The sequence below is a fragment of the Misgurnus anguillicaudatus genome, chromosome 13, assembly GCF_027580225.2.
Source record: "Misgurnus anguillicaudatus chromosome 13, ASM2758022v2, whole genome shotgun sequence".
NCBI lineage: Eukaryota > Metazoa > Chordata > Actinopteri > Cypriniformes > Cobitidae > Misgurnus > Misgurnus anguillicaudatus.
This window is the reverse complement of record NC_073349.2, coordinates 35,406,827-35,426,641: the sequence shown is the minus strand read 5'-3', so window position 1 is coordinate 35,426,641 and position 19,815 is coordinate 35,406,827. Positions and strand designations below refer to the sequence as shown.

Below are 19,815 nucleotides of genomic sequence, written 5' to 3'. Positions count from 1 at the left end.
ATCTGATCTTTTCTGAAAGCTGATTCCAGCTACAGGTTCATACTTTTGTATTCTTTTATACTGTTTCATTCGTACTGTTTTAAATCATTCAGTAAATGCAAAGTTAAACCGATCATACTGTTGTGTTATTTTATACTGTTTTATTCATACTGTTTTAAATCATTCAGTAAATGCAAAGTTAAACCGATGTGTTTTTAATCTAGATTTAAAAGTGCCTACTGTTGAAACACATCTGATCTCATCTGAAAGCTGATTCCAGCTACAGGTTCATACTGTTGTATTCTTTTATACTGTTTTATTCGTACCGTTTTAAATCATTCAGTAAATGCAAAGTTAAACCGATGTGTTTTTAATCTAGATTTAAAAGTGCCTACTGTTGAAACACATCTGATCTCATCTGAAAGCTGATTCCAGCTACAGGTTCATACTGTTGTATTCTTTTACACTGTTTTATGCGTACTGTTTTAAATCATTCAGTACATGCAAAGTTAAACCGATCATACTGTTGTATTCTTTCATACTGTCTTATTCGTACTGTTTTAAATCATTCAGTAAATGCAAAGTTAAACGATCATACTGTTGTATTCTTTTATACTGTTTCATTCGTACTGTTTTAAATCATTCAGTGAATGCAAAGTTAAACCGATCATACTGTTGTATTCTTTTATACTGTTTCATTCGTACTGTTTTATATCATTCAGTAAATGCAAAGTTAAACCGATCATACTGTTGTGTTATTTTATACTGTTTTAATCGTACTGTTTTAAATCATTCAGTAAATGCAAAGTTAAACCAATGTGTTTTTAATCTAGATTTAAAGGTGCCTACTGATGAAACACATCTGATCTCATCTGAAAGCTGATTCCAGATACAGGTTCATACTGTTGTACTTATTCATACTATTTCATTCGTACTGTTTTAAATCATTCAGTAAATGCAAAGTTAAACCGATCATACTGTTGTATTCTTTTATACTGTTTTATTCGTACTGTTTTAAATCATTCAGTAAATGCAAAGTTAAACCGATGTGTTTTTAATCTAGATTTAAAAGTGCCTACTGTTGAAACACATCTGATCTCATCTGAAAGCTGATTCCAGCTACAGGTTCATACTGTTGTATTCTTTTATAATGTTTCATTCATACTGTTTTAAATTATCCAGTAAATGCAAAGTTAAACCGATGTGTTTTTAATCTAGATTTAAAAGTGTCTACTGTTGAAACACATCTGATCTCATCTGAAAGCTGATTCCAGCTAGAGGTTCATACTGTTGTATTCTTTTATAATGTTTCATTCATACTGTTTTAATTTATCCAGTAAATGCAAAGTTAAACCAATGTGTTTTTAATCTAGATTTAAAAGTGCCTACTGTTGAAACACATCTGATCTCATCTGAAAGCTGATTCCAGCTACAGGTTTATACTGTTGTATTCTTTTATACTGTTTCATTCGTACTGTTTTAAATCCTTCAGTCAATGCAAAGTTAAACCGATGTGTTTTTAATCTAGATTTAAAAGTGCCCACTGTTGAAACACGTCTGATCTCATCTGAAAGCTGATTCCAGCTACAGGTTCATACTGTTGTATTCTTTTATACTGTTATATTCGTACCGTTTTAAATCATTCAGTAAATGCAAAGTAAAACGATCATACTGTTGTATTCTTTTATACTGTTTTATTCGTACTGTTTTAAATCATTCAGTAAATGCAAAGTTAAACCGATGTGTTTTTAATCTAGATTTAAAAGTGCCTACTGTTGAAACACATCTGATCTCTTCTGAAAGCTGATTCCAGCTACAGGTTCATGCTGTTGTATTCTTTTATACTGTTTCATTTGTACTGTTTTAAATCATTCAGTAAATGCAAAGTTAAACCGATCATACTGTTGTATTCTTTTATACTGTTTTATTCGTACTGTTTTAAATCATTCAGTAAATGCAAAGTTAAACCGATCATACTGTTGTATTCTTTTATACTGTTTTATTCGTACTGTTTTAAATCATTCAGTAAATGCAAAGTTAAACCGATCATACTGTTGTATTCTTTTATACTGTTTTATTCGTACTGTTTTAAATCATTCAGTAAATGCAAAGTTAAACCGATCATACTGTTGTATTCTTTTATACTGTTTTATTCGTACTGTTTTAAATTCTTCAGTAAATGCAAAGTTAAACCGATGTGTCTTTAATCTAGGTTTAAAAGTGCCCACTGTTGGAACACATCTGATCTCATTTGAAAGCTGATTCCAGCTACAGGTTCATACTGTTGTATTCTTTTATACTGTTATATTCGTACCGTTTTAAATCATTCAGTAAATGCAAAGTTAAACCGATGTGTTTTTAATCTAGATCTAAAAGTGTCTTCTGTTGAAACACATCTGATCTCTTCTGAAAGCTGATTCCAGCTACAGGTTCATACTGTTGTATTCTTTTATACTGTTTTATTCGTACTGTTTTAAATCATTCAGTAAATGCAAAGTTAAACCCATCATACTGTTGTATTCTTTTATACTGTTTTATTCGTACTGTTTTATATTCTTCAGTAAATGCAAAGTTAAACCGATGTGTCTTTAATCTAGATTTAAAAGTGCCTACTGTTGAAACACATCTGATCTCATCTGAAAGCTGATTCCAGCTACAGGTTCATACTGTTGTATTCTTTTACAAAGTTAAACCAATGTGTTTTTAATCTAGATTTAAAGGTGCCTACTGATGAAACACATCTGATCTCATCTGAAAGCTGATTCCAGATACAGGTTCATACTGTTGTACTTATTCATACTATTTCATTCGTACTGTTTTAAATCATTCAGTGAATGCAAAGTTAAACCGATCATACTGTTGTATTCTTTTATACTGTTTTATTCGTACTGTTTTAAATCATTCAGTAAATGCAAAGTTAAACCGATGTGTTTTTAATCTAGATTTAAAAGTGCCTACTGTTGAAACACATCTGATCTCATCTGAAAGCTGATTCCAGCTACAGGTTCATACTGTTGTATTCTTTTATAATGTTTCATTCATACTGTTTTAAATTATCCAGTAAATGCAAAGTTAAACCGATGTGTTTTTAATCTAGATTTAAAAGTGTCTACTGTTGAAACACATCTGATCTCATCTGAAAGCTGATTCCAGCTAGAGGTTCATACTGTTGTATTCTTTTATAATGTTTCATTCATACTGTTTTAAATCATTCAGTAAATGCAAAGTTAAACCAATGTGTTTTTAATCTAGATTTAAAAGTGCCTACTGTTGAAACACATCTGATCTCATCTGAAAGCTGATTCCAGCTACAGGTTTATACTGTTGTATTCTTTTATACTGTTTCATTCGTACTGTTTTAAATCATTCAGTAAATGCAAAGTTAAACCGATGTGTTTTTAATCTAGATTTAAAAGTGCCTGCTGTTAAAGCACATCTAATCTCTTCTGAAAGCTGATTCCAGCTACAGGTTCATGCTGTTGTATTCTTTTATACTGTTTCATTTGTACTGTTTTAAATCATTCAGTAAATGCAAAGTTAAACCGATCATACTGTTGTATTCTTTTATACTGTTTTATTCGTACTGTTTTAAATCATTCAGTAAATGCAAAGTTAAACCGATCATACTGTTGTATTCTTTTATACTGTTTTATTCGTACTGTTTTAAATCATTCAGTAAATGCAAAGTTAAACCGATCATACTGTTGTATTCTTTTATACTGTTTTATTCGTACTGTTTTAAATCATTCAGTAAATGCAAAGTTAAACCGATCATACTGTTGTATTCTTTTATACTGTTTTATTCGTACTGTTTTAAATTCTTCAGTAAATGCAAAGTTAAACCGATGTGTCTTTAATCTAGGTTTAAAAGTGCCCACTGTTGGAACACATCTGATCTCATTTGAAAGCTGATTCCAGCTACAGGTTCATACTGTTGTATTCTTTTATACTGTTATATTCGTACCGTTTTAAATCATTCAGTAAATGCAAAGTTAAACCGATGTGTTTTTAATCTAGATCTAAAAGTGTCTTCTGTTGAAACACATCTGATCTCTTCTGAAAGCTGATTCCAGCTACAGGTTCATACTGTTGTATTCTTTTATACTGTTTTATTCGTACTGTTTTAAATCATTCAGTAAATGCAAAGTTAAACCCATCATACTGTTGTATTCTTTTATACTGTTTTATTCGTACTGTTTTATATTCTTCAGTAAATGCAAAGTTAAACCGATATGTTTTTAATCTAGATTTAAAAGTGCCTACTGTTGAAACACATTTCATCTCATCTGAAAGCTGATTCCAGCTACAGGTTCATACTGTTGTATTCTTTTACACTGTTTTATGCGTACTGTTTTAAATCATTCAGTACATGCAAAGTTAAACCGATCATACTGTTGTATTCTTTTATACTGTCTTATTCGTACTGTTTTAAATCATTCAGTAAATGCAAAGTTAAACAATCATACTGTTGTATTCTTTTATACTGTTTCATTCGTACTGTTTTAAATCATTCAGTGAATGCAAAGTTAAACCGATCATACTGTTGTATTCTTTTATACTGTTTCATTCGTACTGTTTTATATCATTCAGTAAATGCAAAGTTAAACCGATCATACTGTTGTGTTATTTTATACTGTTTTAATCGTACTGTTTTAAATCATTCAGTAAATGCAAAGTTAAACCAATGTGTTTTTAATCTAGATTTAAAGGTGCCTACTGATGAAACACATCTGATCTCATCTGAAAGCTGATTCCAGATACAGGTTCATACTGTTGTATTCTTTTATACTATTTCATTCGTACTGTTTTAAATCATTCAGTAAATGCAAAGTTAAACCGATCATACTGTTGTATTCTTTTATACTGTTTTATTCGTACTGTTTTAAATCATTCAGTAAATGCAAAGTTAAACCGATGTGTCTTTAATCTAGATTTAAAAGTGCCCACTGTTGAAACACATCTGATCTCATCTGAAAGCTGATTCCAGCTACAGGTTCATACTGTTGTATTCTTTTATAATGTTTCATTCATACTGTTTTAAATTATCCAGTAAATGCAAAGTTAAACCGATGTGTTTTTAATCTAGATTTAAAAGTGTCTACTGTTGAAACACATCTGATCTCATCTGAAAGCTGATTCCAGCTAGAGGTTCATACTGTTGTATTCTTTTATAATGTTTCATTCATACTGTTTTAATTTATCCAGTAAATGCAAAGTTAAACCAATGTGTTTTTAATCTAGATTTAAAAGTGCCTACTGTTGAAACACATCTGATCTCATCTGAAAGCTGATTCCAGCTACAGGTTTATACTGTTGTATTCTTTTATACTGTTTCATTCGTACTGTTTTAAATCATTCAGTAAATGCAAAGTTAAACCGATGTGTTTTTAATCTAGATTTAAAAGTGCCCACTGTTGAAACACATCTGATCTCTTCTGAAAGCTGATTCCAGCTACAGGTTCATACTGTTGTATTCTTTTATACTGTTATATTCGTACCGTTTTAAATCATTCAGTAAATGCAAAGTAAAACGATCATACTGTTGTATTCTTTTATACTGTTTTATTCGTACTGTTTTAAATCATTCAGTAAATGCAAAGTTAAACCGATGTGTTTTTAATCTAGATTTAAAAGTGCCTACTGTTGAAACACATCTGATCTCTTCTGAAAGCTGATTCCAGCTACAGGTTCATGCTGTTGTATTCTTTTATACTGTTTCATTTGTACTGTTTTAAATCATTCAGTAAATGCAAAGTTAAACCGATCATACTGTTGTATTCTTTTATACTGTTTTATTCGTACTGTTTTAAATCATTCAGTAAATGCAAAGTTAAACCGATCATACTGTTGTATTCTTTTATACTGTTTTATTCGTACTGTTTTAAATCATTCAGTAAATGCAAAGTTAAACCGATCATACTGTTGTATTCTTTTATACTGTTTTATTCGTACTGTTTTAAATCATTCAGTAAATGCAAAGTTAAACCGATCATACTGTTGTATTCTTTTATACTGTTTTATTCGTACTGTTTTATATTCTTCAGTAAATGCAAAGTTAAACCGATGTGTCTTTAATCTAGGTTTAAAAGTGCCCACTGTTGGAACACATCTGATCTCATTTGAAAGCTGATTCCAGCTACAGGTTCATACTGTTGTATTCTTTTATACTGTTATATTCGTACCGTTTTAAATCATTCAGTAAATGCAAAGTTAAACCGATGTGTTTTTAATCTAGATCTAAAAGTGTCTTCTGTTGAAACACATCTGATCTCTTCTGAAAGCTGATTCCAGCTACAGGTTCATACTGTTGTATTCTTTTATACTGTTTTATTCGTACTGTTTTAAATCATTCAGTAAATGCAAAGTTAAACCCATCATACTGTTGTATTCTTTTATACTGTTTTATTCGTACTGTTTTATATTCTTCAGTAAATGCAAAGTTAAACCGATGTGTCTTTAATCTAGGTTTAAAAGTGCCCACTGTTGAAACACATCTGATCTCATCTGAAAGCTGATTCCAGCTACAGGTTTATACTGTTGTATTCTTTTATACTGTTTCATTCGTACTGTTTTAAATCCTTCAGTCAATGCAAAGTTAAACCGATGTGTTCTTAATCTAGATTTAAAGTGCCTACTGTGGAAACACGTCTGATCTCATCTGAAAGCTGATTCCAGCTACAGGTTCATACTGTTGTATTCTTTTATACTGTTATATTCGTACCGTTTTAAATCATTCAGTAAATGCAAAGTTAAACCGATGTGTTTTTAATCTAGATCTAAAAGTGTCTTCTGTTGAAACACATCTGATCTCTTCTGAAAGCTGATTCCAGCTACAGGTTCATACTGTTTTATTTTTTTATACTGTTTTATTTGTACTGTTTTAAATCATTCAGTAAATGCAAAGTTAAACCGATCATACTGTTATATTCTTTCATACTGTTTTAAATCATTCAGTAAATGCAAAGTTAAACCGATGTGTTTTTAATCTAGATCTAAAAGTGTCTTCTGTTGAAACACATCTGATCTCTTCTGAAAGCTGATTCCAGGTACAGGTTCATACTGTTGTATTCTTTTATACTCTTTCATTCGTACTGTTTTAAATCCTTCAGTCAATGCAAAGTTAAACCGATGTGTTTTTAATCTAGATTTAAAAGTGCCTACTGTGGAAACACGTCTGATCTCATCTGAAAGCTGATTCCAGCTACAGGTTCATACTGTTGTATTCTTTTATACTGTTATATTCGTACCGTTTTAAATCATTCAGTAAATGCAAAGTTAAACCGATGTGTTTTTAATCTAGATCTAAAAGTGTCTTCTGTTGAAACACATCTGATCTCTTCTGAAAGCTACAGGTTCATACTGTTGTATTCTTTTATACTGTTTTATTCGTACTGTTTTAAATCATTCAGTAAATGCAAAGTTAAACCGATCATACTGTTGTATTCTTTTATACTGTTTTATTCGTACTGTTTTATATTTTTCAGTAAATGCAAAGTTAAACCAATGTGTCTTTAATCTAGGTTTAAAAGTGCCCACTGTTGAAACACATCTGATCTCATCTGAAAGCTGATTCCAGCTACAGGTTCATACTGTTGTATTCTTTTATACTGTGATATTCGTACCGTTTTAAATCATTCAGTAAATGCAAAGTTAAACCGATGTGTTTTTAATCTAGATCTAAAAGTGTCTTCTGTTGAAACACATCTGATCTCTTTTGAAAGCTGATTCCAGCTACAGGTTCATACTGTTGTATTCTTTTATACTGTGATATTCGTACCGTTTTAAATCATTCAGTAAATGCAAAGTTAAACCGATGTGTTTTTAATCTAGATCTAAAAGTGTCTTCTGTTGAAACACATCTGATCTCTTCTGAAAGCTGATTCCAGCTACAGGTTCATACTGTTGTATTCTTTTATACTGTTTTATTCGTACTGTTTTAAATCATTCAGTAAATGCAAAGTTAAACCGATAATACTGTTGTATTTTTTATACTGTTTTATTCGTACTGTTTTAAATCATTCAGTAAATGCAAAGTTAAACCGATGTGTTTTTAATCTAGATCTAAAAGTGTCTTCTGTTGAAACACATCTGATCTCTTCTGAAAGCTGATTCCAGGTACAGGTTAATACTGTTGTATTCTTTTATACAGTTTTATTCGTACTTTTTTAAATCATTCAGTAAATGCAAAGTTAAACCGATCATACTGTTGTATTCTTTTATACTGTTTTATTCGTACTGTTTTATATTCTTCAGTAAATGCAAAGTTAAACCGATGTGTCTTTAATCTAGGTTTAAAAGTGCCCACTGTTGAAACACATCTGATCTCATTTGAAAGCTGATTCCAGCTACAGGTTCAAACTGTTGTATTCTTTTATACTGTGATATTCGTACCATTTTAAATCATTCAGTAAATGCAAAGTTAAACCGATGTGTTTTTAATCTAGATCTAAAAGTGTCTTCTGTTGAAACACATCTGATCTCTTCTGAAAGCTGATTCCAGCTAAGGTTCATACTGTTGTATTCTTTTATACAGTTTTATTCGTACTTTTTTAAATCATTCAGTAAATGCAAAGTTAAACCGATCATACTGTTGTATTCTTTTATACTGTTTTATTCGTACTGTTTTAAATCATTCAGTAAATGCAAAGTTAAACCGATGTGTCTTTAATCTAGGTTTAAAAGTGCCCACTGTTGAAACACATCTGATCTCATTTGAAAGCTGATTCCAGCTACAGGTTCATACTGTTGTATTCTTTTATACTGTGATATTCGCACCGTTTTAAATCATTCAGTAAATGCAAAGTTAAACCGATGTGTTTTTAATCTAGATCTAAAAGTGTCCTCTGTTGAAACACATCTGATCTCTTCTGAAAGCTGATTCCAGCTAAGGTTCATACTGTTGCATTCTTTTATACTGTTTTATTTGTACTGTTTTAAATCATTCAGTAAATGCAAAGTTAAACCGATCATACTGTTGTATTCTTTAATACTGTTTTAATCGTACTGTTTTAAATCATTCAGTAAATGCAAAGTTAAACCGATGTGTCTTTAATCTAGGTTTAAAAGTGCCCACTGTTGAAACACATCTGATCTCATTTGAAAGCTGATTCCAGCTACAGGTTCATACTGTTGTATTCTTTTATACTGTTATATTCGTACCGTTTTAAATCATTCAGTAAATGCAAAGTTAAACCGATGTGTTTTTAATCTAGATCTAAAAGTGTCTTCTGTTGAAACACATCTGATCTCTTCTGAAAGCTGATTCCAGCTACAGGTTCATACTGTTGTATTCTTTTATACTGTTTTATTCGTACTGTTTTAAATCATTCAGTAAATGCAAAGTTAAACCGATCATACTGTTGTATTCTTTTATACTGTTTTATTCGTACTGTTTTAAATCATTCAGTAAATGCAAAGTTAAACCGATGTGTCTTTAATCTAGATTTAAAAGTGCCTACTGTTGAAACACATCTGATCTTTTCTGAAAGCTGATTCCAGCTACAGGTTCATGCTGTTGTATTCTTTTATACTGTTTCATTTGTACTGTTTTAAATCATTCAGTAAATGCAAAGTTAAACCGATCATACTGTTGTATTCTTTTATACTGTTTTATTCGTACTGTTTTAAATCATTCAGTAAATGCAAAGTTAAACCGATCATACTGTTGTATTCTTTTATACTGTTTCATTTGTACTGTTTTAAATCATTCAGTAAATGCAAAGTTAAACCGATCATACTGTTGTATTCTTTTGTACTGTTTTATTCGTACTGTTTTAAATCATTCAGTAAATGCAAAGTTAAACCGATCATACTGTTGTATTCTTTTATACTGTTTTTTTTGTACTGTTTTATATTCTTCAGTAAATGCAAAGTTAAACCGATGTGTCTTTAATCTAGGTTTAAAAGTGCCCACTGTTGAAACACATCTGATCTCATCTGAAAGCTGATTCCAGCTACAGGTTCATACTGTTGTATTCTTTTATACTGTTTTATTCGTACTGTTTTAAATCATTCAGTAAATGCAAAGTTAAATTGATCATACTGTTGTATTCTTTTATACTGTTTTATTCGTACTGTTTTATATTCTTCAGTAAATGCAAAGTTAAACCGATGTGTCTTCAATCTAGGTTTAAAAGTGCCCACTGTTGGAACACATCTGATCTCATTTGAAAGCTGATTCCAGCTACAGGTTCATACTGTTGTATTCTTTTATACTGTTATATTCGTACCGTTTTAAATCATTGAGTAAATGCAAAGTTAAACCGATGTGTTTTTAATCTAGATCTAAAAGTGTCTTCTGTTGAAACACATCTGATCTCTTCTGAAAGCTGATTCCAGCTACAGGTTCATACTGTTGTATTCTTTTATACTGTTTTATTCGTACTGTTTTAAATCATTCAGTAAATGCAAAGTTAAACTGATCATACTGTTGTATTCTTTTATACTGTTTTATTCGTACTGTTTTATATTCTTCAGTAAATGCAGAGTTAAACCGATGTGTCTTTAATCTAGGTTTAAAAGTGCCCACTGTTGAAACACATCTGATCTCATCTGAAAGCTGATTCCAGCTACAGGTTTATACTGTTGTATTCTTTTATACTGTTTCATTCGTACTGTTTTAAATCCTTCAGTCAATGCAAAGTTAAACCGATGTGTTTTTAATCTAGATTTTAAAGTGCCTACTGTGGAAACACGTCTGATCTCATCTGAAAGCTGATTCCAGCTACAGGTCCATACGGTTGTATTCTTTTATACTGTTTCATTCGTACTGTTTTATATTCTTCAGTAAATGCAAAGTTAAACCGATGTGTCTTTAATCTAGGTTTAAACGTGCCCACTGTGGAAACACATCTGATCTCATTTGAAAGCTGATTCCAGCTACAGGTTCATACTGTTGTATTCTTTTATACTGTGATATTTGTACCGTTTTAAATCATTCAGTAAATGCAAAGTTAAACCGATCATACTGTTGTATTCTTTTATACTGTTTTAAATCATTCAGTAAATGCAAAGTTAAACCGATGTGTCTTTAATCTAGATCTAAAAGTGTCTTCTGTTGAAACACATCTGATCTCTTCTGAAAGCTGATTCCAGCTACAGGTTCATACTGTTGTATTCTTTTATACTGTTTTATTCGTACTGTTTTAAATCATTCAGTAAATGCAAAGTTAAACCGCTCATACTGTTGTATTCTTTTATACTGTTTTATTCGTACTGTTTTATATTCTTCAGTAAATGCAAAGTTAAACCGATGTGTCTTTAATCTAGGTTTAAAAGTGCCCACTGTTGAAACACATCTGATCTCATTTGGAAGCTGATTCCAGCTACAGGTTCATACTGTTGTATTCTTTTATACTGTTTTATTCGTACTGTTTTAAATCATTCAGTAAATGCAAAGTTAAACCGATGTGTCTTTAATCTAGATTTAAAAGTGCCTACTGTTGAAACACATCTGATCTCATCTGAAAGCTGATTCCAGCTACAGGTTCATACTGTTGTATTCTTTTATACTGTTATATTCGTACCGTTTTAAATCATTCAGTAAATGCAAAGTTAAACCGATGTGTTTTTAATCTAGATCTAAAAGTGTCTTCTGTTGAAACACATCTGATCTCTTCTGAAAGCTGATTCCAGCTACAGGTTCATACTGTTGTATTCTTTTATACTGTTTTATTCGTACTGTTTTAAATCATTCAGTAAATGCAAAGTTAAACCGATCATACTGTTGTATTCTTTTATACTGTTTTATTCGTACTGTTTTAAATCATTCAGTAAATGCAAAGTTAAACCGATGTTGTCTTTAATCTACGATTTAGTAAAGTGCCTACTGTTGAAACTTCAGTAAATGCAGTTAAACTGTTTAATCTAGGTTTAAAAGTGCCCACTGAAACACATCTGATCTAGAAAGCTGATTCCAGCTACAGGTTCATACTGTTGTATTCTTTTATACTGTTTTATTCGTACTGTTTTAAATCATTCAGTAAATGCAAAGTTAAACCGATCATACTGTTGTATTCTTTTATACTGTTTTATTCGTACTGTTTTATATTCTTCCGTAAATGCAAAGTTAAACCGATGTGTCTTTAATCTAGGTTTAAAAGTGCCCACTGTTGAAACACATCTGATCTCATTTGAAAGCTGATTCCAGCTACAGGTTCATACTGTTGTATTCTTTTATACTGTGATATTCGTACCGTTTTAAATCATTCAGTAAATGCAAAGTTAAACCGATGTGTTTTTAATCTAGATCTAAAAGTGTCTTCTGTTGAAACACATCTGATCTCTTCTGAAACCTGATTCCAGCTACAGGTTCATACTGTTGTATTCTTTTATACTGTTTTATTCGTACTGTTTTAAATCATTCAGTAAATGCAAAGTTAAACCGATCATACTGTTGTATTCTTTTATACTGTTTTATTCGTACTGTTTTAAATCATTCAGTAAATGCAAAGTTAAACCGATCATACTGTTGTATTCTTTTATACTGTTTTATTCGTACTGTTTTATATTCTTCAGTAAATGCAAAGTTAAACCGATGTGTCTTTAATCTAGGTTTAAAAGTGCCCACTGTTGGAACACATCTGATCTCATTTGAAAGCTGATTCCAGCTACAGGTTCATACTGTTGTATTCTTTTATACTGTTATATTCGTACCGTTTTAAATCATTCAGTAAATGCAAAGTTAAACCGATCATACTGTTGTATTCTTTTATACTGTTTTATTCGTACTGTTTTAAATCATTCAGTAAATGCAAAGTTAAACCGATCATACTGTTGTATTCTTTTATACTGTTTCATTCGTACTGTTTTAAATCCTTCAGTCAATGCAAAGTTAAACCGATCATACTGTTGTATTCTTTTATACTGTTATATTCGTACCGTTTTAAATCATTCAGTAAATGCAAAGTTAAACCGATGTGTTTTTAATCTAGATCTAAAAGTGTCTTCTGTTGAAACACATCTGATCTCTTCTGAAAGCTGATTCCAGCTACAGGTTCATACTGTTGTATTCTTTTATACTGTTTTATTCGTACTGTTTTAAATCATTCAGTAAATGCAAAGTTAAACCGATCATACTGTTGTATTCTTTTATACTGTTTTATTCGTACTGTTTTATCTTCAGTAAATGCAAAGTACTGTTTTATTCGTACTCTGATCTCATCTGAAAGCTGATTCCAGCTACAGGTTCATACTGTTGTATTCTTTTATACTGTTGCAAAGTTAAACTTAAACCGTAAATGTGTCTTCATACTGTTGTATTCTTTTATACTGGTTTATTCAGTAAATGCAAAGTTAAACCGATGTGTTTTTAATCTAGATTTAACCACTGTTGAAACACATCTGATCTCATCTGAAAGCTGATTCCAGCTACAGGTTCATACTGTTGTATTCTTTTATACTGTTATATTCGTACTGTTTTAAATCATTCAGTAAATGCAAAGTTAAACCGATGTGTTTTTAATCTAGATCTAAAAGTGCCTGTTGAAACACATCTGATCTCATCTGAAAGCTGATTCCAGCTACAGGTCCATACTGTTGTATTCTTTTATACTGTTTCATTCGTACTGTTTTAAATTCTTCAGTAAATGCAAAGTTAAACCGATGTGTCTTTAATCTAGGTTTAAAAGTGCCCACTGTGGAAACACATCTGATCTCATTCTGAAAGCTGATTCCAGCTACAGGTTCATACTGTTGTATTCTTTTATACTGTGATATTTGTACCGTTTTAAATCATTCAGTAAATGCAAAGTTAAACCGATCATACTGTTGTATTCTTTTATACTGTTTTATTCATACTGTTTTAAATCATTCAGTAAATGCAAAGTTAAACCGATGTGTTTTTAATCTAGATTTAAAAGTGTCTACTGTTGAAACACATCTGATCTCTTCTGAAAGCTGATTCCAGCTACAGGTTCATACTGTTGTATTCTTTTATACTGTTTTATTCGTACTGTTTTAAATCATTCAGTAAATGCAAAGTTAAACCGCATACTCTGTTGTATTCTTTTATACTGTTTTATTCGTACTGTTTTATATCATTCAGTAAATGCAAAGTTAAACCGATGTGTCTTTAATCTAGGTTTAAAAGTGCCCACTGTTGAAACACATCTGATCTCATTTGGAAGCTGATTCCAGCTACAGGTTCATACTGTTGTATTCTTTTATACTGTTTTATTCGTACTGTTTTAAATCATTCAGTAAATGCAAAGTTAAACCGATCATACTGTTGTATTCTTTTATACTGTTTTATTCGTACTGTTTTAAATCATTCAGTAAATGCAAAGTTAAACCGATGTGTCTTTAATCTAGGTTTTAAAGTGCCCACTGTTGAAACACATCTGATCTCTTCTGAAAGCTGATTCCAGCTACAGGTTCATACTGTTGCATTCTTTTATACTGTTTTATTTGTACTGTTTTAAATCATTCAGTAAATGCAAAGTTAAACCGATCATACTGTTGTATTCTTTTATACTGTTTTATTCGTACTGTTTTAAATCATTCAGTAAATGCAAAGTTAAACCGATGTGTCTTTAATCTAGGTTTTAAAGTGCCCACTGTTGAAACACATCTGATCTCATTTGAAAGCTGATTCCAGCTACAGGTTCATACTGTTGTATTCTTTTATACTGTTATATTCGTACCATTTTAAATCATTCAGTAAATGCAAAGTTAAACCGATGTGTTTTTAATCTAGATCTAAAAGTGTCTTCTGTTGAAACACATCTGATCTCTTCTGAAAGCTGATTCCAGCTGCAGGTTCATACTGTTGTATTCTTTTATACTGTTTTATTCGTTCTGTTTTAAATCATTCAGTAAATGCAAAGTTAAACCGATCATACTGTTGTATTCTTTTATACTGTTTTATTCGTTCTGTTTTATATTCTTCAGTAAATGCAAAGTTAAACCGATGTGTCTTTAATCTAGGTTTAAAAGTGCCCACTGTTGAAACACATCTGATCTCATTTGAAAGCTGATTCCAGCTACAGGTTCATACTGTTGTATTCTTTTATACTGTGATATTCGTACCGTTTTAAATCATTCAGTAAATGCAAAGTTAAACCGATGTGTTTTTAATCTAGATCTAAAAGTGTCTTCTGTTGAAACACATCTGATCTCTTCTGAAAGCTGATTCCAGCTAAGGTTCATACTGTTGTATTCTTTTATACTGTTTTATTTGTACTGTTTTAAATCATTCAGTAAATGCAAAGTTAAACCGATCATACTGTTGTATTCTTTTATACTGTTTTATTCGTACTGTTTTAAATCATTCAGTAAATGCAAAGTTAAACCGATGTGTCTTTAATCTAGGTTTAAAAGTGCCCACTGTTGAAACACATCTGATCTCATTTGAAAGCTGATTCCAGCTACAGGTTCATACTGTTGTATTCTTTTATACTGTTATATTCGTACCGTTTTAAATCATTCAGTAAATGCAAAGTTAAACCGATGTGTTTTTAATCTAGATCTAAAAGTGTCTTCTGTTGAAACACATCTGATCTCTTCTGAAAGCTGATTCCAGCTACAGGTTCATACTGTTGTATTCTTTTATACTGTTTTATTCGTACTGTTTTAAATCATTCAGTAAATGCAAAGTTAACCGATCATACTGTTGTATTCTTTTATACTGTTTTATTCATACTGTTTTAAATCATTCAGTAAATGCAAAGTTAAACCGATGTGTCTTTAATCTAGATTTAAAAGTGCCTACTGTTGAAACACATCTGATCTCTTCTGAAAGCTGATTCCAGGTACAGGTTCATATTGTTGTATTCTTTTATACTGTTTTAAATCATTCAGGAAATGCAAAGTTAAACCGATGTGTTTTTAATCTAGATCTAAAAGTGTCTTCTGTTGAAACACATCTGATCTCTTCTGAAAGCTGATTCCAGGTACAGGTTCATACTGTTGTATTCTTTTATACTGTTTCATTCGTACTGTTTTAAATCCTTCAGTCAATGCAAAGTTAAACCGATGTGTTTTTAATCTAGATTTAAAAGTGCCTACTGTGGAAACACGTCTGATCTCATCTGAAAGCTGATTCCAGCTACAGGTTCATACTGTTGTATTCTTTTATACTGTTTTATTCGTACTGTTTTAAATCATTCAGTAAATGCAAAGTTAAACCGATGTGTTTTTAATCTAGATCTAAAAGTGCCCACTGTTGAAACACATCTGATCTCATCTGAAAGCTGATTCCAGCTACAGGTTTCATACTGTTGTATTCTTTTATACTGTTTTATTCGTACTGTTTTAAATCCTTCAGTAAATGCAAAGTTAAACCGATGTGTTTTTAATCTAGATTTAAAAGTGCCTACTGTTGAAACACATCTGATCTCATCTGAAAGCTGATTCCAGCTACAGGTTCATACTGTTGTATTCTTTTATACTGTTTTATTCGTACTGTTTTAAATCATTCAGTAAATGCAAAGTTAAACCGATGTGTTTTTAATCTAGATTTAAAAGTGTCTACTGTTGAAACACATCTGATCTCATCTGAAAGCTGATTCCAGCTAGAGGTTCATACTGTTGTATTCTTTTATAATGTTTCATTCATACTGTTTTAATTTATCCAGTAAATGCAAAGTTAAACCAATGTGTTTTTAATCTAGATTTAAAAGTGCCTACTGTTGAAACACATCTGATCTCATCTGAAAGCTGATTCCAGCTACAGGTTTATACTGTTGTATTCTTTTATACTGTTTCATTCGTACTGTTTTAAATCCTTCAGTCAATGCAAAGTTAAACCGATGTGTTTTTAATCTAGATTTAAAAGTGCCCACTGTTGAAACACGTCTGATCTCATCTGAAAGCTGATTCCAGCTACAGGTTCATACTGTTGTATTCTTTTATACTGTTATATTCGTACCGTTTTAAATCATTCAGTAAATGCAAAGTAAAACGATCATACTGTTGTATTCTTTTATACTGTTTTATTCGTACTGTTTTAAATCATTCAGTAAATGCAAAGTTAAACCGATGTGTTTTTAATCTAGATTTAAAAGTGCCTACTGTTGAAACACATCTGATCTCTTCTGAAAGCTGATTCCAGCTACAGGTTCATGCTGTTGTATTCTTTTATACTGTTTCATTTGTACTGTTTTAAATCATTCAGTAAATGCAAAGTTAAACCGATCATACTGTTGTATTCTTTTATACTGTTTTATTCGTACTGTTTTAAATCATTCAGTAAATGCAAAGTTAAACCGATCATACTGTTGTATTCTTTTATACTGTTTTATTCGTACTGTTTTAAATCATTCAGTAAATGCAAAGTTAAACCGATCATACTGTTGTATTCTTTTATACTGTTTTATTCGTACTGTTTTAAATCATTCAGTAAATGCAAAGTTAAACCGATCATACTGTTGTATTCTTTTATACTGTTTTATTCGTACTGTTTTATATTCTTCAGTAAATGCAAAGTTAAACCGATGTGTCTTTAATCTAGGTTTAAAAGTGCCCACTGTTGGAACACATCTGATCTCATTTGAAAGCTGATTCCAGCTACAGGTTCATACTGTTGTATTCTTTTATACTGTTATATTCGTACCGTTTTAAATCATTCAGTAAATGCAAAGTTAAACCGATGTGTTTTTAATCTAGATCTAAAAGTGTCTTCTGTTGAAACACATCTGATCTCTTCTGAAAGCTGATTCCAGCTACAGGTTCATACTGTTGTATTCTTTTATACTGTTTTATTCGTACTGTTTTAAATCATTCAGTAAATGCAAAGTTAAACCCATCATACTGTTGTATTCTTTTATACTGTTTTATTCGTACTGTTTTATATTCTTCAGTAAATGCAAAGTTAAACCGATGTGTCTTTAATCTAGGTTTAAAAGTGCCCACTGTTGAAACACATCTGATCTCATCTGAAAGCTGATTCCAGCTACAGGTTTATACTGTTGTATTCTTTTATACTGTTTCATTCGTACTGTTTTAAATCCTTCAGTCAATGCAAAGTTAAACCGATGTGTTCTTAATCTAGATTTAAAGTGCCTACTGTGGAAACACGTCTGATCTCATCTGAAAGCTGATTCCAGCTACAGGTTCATACTGTTGTATTCTTTTATACTGTTATATTCGTACCGTTTTAAATCATTCAGTAAATGCAAAGTTAAACCGATGTGTTTTTAATCTAGATCTAAAAGTGTCTTCTGTTGAAACACATCTGATCTCTTCTGAAAGCTGATTCCAGCTACAGGTTCATACTGTTTTATTCTTTTATACTGTTTTATTTGTACTGTTTTAAATCATTCAGTAAATGCAAAGTTAAACCGATCATACTGTTGTATTCTTTTATACTGTTTTAAATCATTCAGTAAATGCAAAGTTAAACCGATGTGTTTTTAATCTAGATCTAAAAGTGTCTTCTGTTGAAACACATCTGATCTCTTCTGAAAGCTGATTCCAGGTACAGGTTCATACTGTTGTATTCTTTTATACTCTTTCATTCGTACTGTTTTAAATCCTTCAGTCAATGCAAAGTTAAACCGATGTGTTTTTAATCTAGATTTAAAAGTGCCTACTGTGGAAACACGTCTGATCTCATCTGAAAGCTGATTCCAGCTACAGGTTCATACTGTTGTATTCTTTTATACTGTTATATTCGTACCGTTTTAAATCATTCAGTAAATGCAAAGTTAAACCGATGTGTTTTTAATCTAGATCTAAAAGTGTCTTCTGTTGAAACACATCTGATCTCTTCTGAAAGCTACAGGTTCATACTGTTGTATTCTTTTATACTGTTTTATTCGTACTGTTTTAAATCATTCAGTAAATGCAAAGTTAAACCGATCATACTGTTGTATTCTTTTATACTGTTTTATTCGTACTGTTTTATATTCTTCAGTAAATGCAAAGTTAAACCGATGTGTCTTTAATCTAGGTTTAAAAGTGCCCACTGTTGAAACACATCTGATCTCATCTGAAAGCTGATTCCAGCTACAGGTTCATACTGTTGTATTCTTTTATACTGTGATATTCGTACCGTTTTAAATCATTCAGTAAATGCAAAGTTAAACCGATGTGTTTTTAATCTAGATCTAAAAGTGTCTTCTGTTGAAACACATCTGATTCTTTTATACTACAGTTTACTGTTGTATTCTTTTATACTGTGATATTCATTTTAAATCATTCAGTAAATGCAAAGTTAAACCGATGTGTTTTTAATCTAGATCTAAAAGTGTCTTCTGTTGAAACACATCTGATCTCTTCTGAAAGCTGATTCCAGCTACAGGTTCATACTGTTGTATTCTTTTATACTGTTTTATTCGTACTGTTTTAAATCATTCAGTAAATGCAAAGTTAAACCGATCATACTGTTGTATTCTTTTATACTGTTTTATTCGTACTGTTTTAAATCATTCAGTAAATGCAAAGTTAAACCGATGTGTTTTTAATCTAGATCTAAAAGTGTCTTCTGTTGAAACACATCTGATCTCTTCTGAAAGCTGATTCCAGCTACAGGTTCATACTGTTGTATTCTTTTATACAGTTTTATTCGTACTTTTTTAAATCATTCAGTAAATGCAAAGTTAAACCGATCATACTGTTGTATTCTTTTATACTGTTTTATTCGTACTGTTTTAAATCATTCAGTAAATGCAAAGTTAAACCGATGTGTCTTTAATCTAGGTTTAAAAGTGCCCACTGTTGAAACACATCTGATCTCATTTGAAAGCTGATTCCAGCTACAGGTTCATACTGTTGTATTCTTTTATACTGTGATATTCGTACCATTTTAAATCATTCAGTAAATGCAAAGTTAAACCGATGTGTTTTTAATCTAGATCTAAAAGTGTCTTCTGTTGAAACACATCTGATCTCTTCTGA

The 19,815-nt window shown here is 31.0% G+C and overlaps 1 long non-coding RNA gene across 2 annotated transcripts; it reads left to right on the top strand.

Annotated features, from left to right (window-relative positions):
* Positions 1-432: 432 nt before the first annotated feature.
* Positions 433-13,894, top strand: LOC129434995 (uncharacterized). Of its 2 annotated transcripts, XR_012373024.1 has the most exons (5): positions 433-874; positions 1,198-1,259; positions 3,077-3,138; positions 4,681-4,742; positions 5,066-6,622. It is a non-coding gene; the product is annotated as an uncharacterized lncRNA (long non-coding RNA). The 2 variants fall into 2 exon arrangements; XR_012373023.1 differs by lacking the exons at positions 433-874; positions 1,198-1,259; positions 3,077-3,138 and adding an exon at positions 13,830-13,894 and having other exon boundaries at positions 3,427-4,742; positions 5,066-5,127.
* Positions 13,895-19,815: the final 5,921 nt, after the last annotated feature.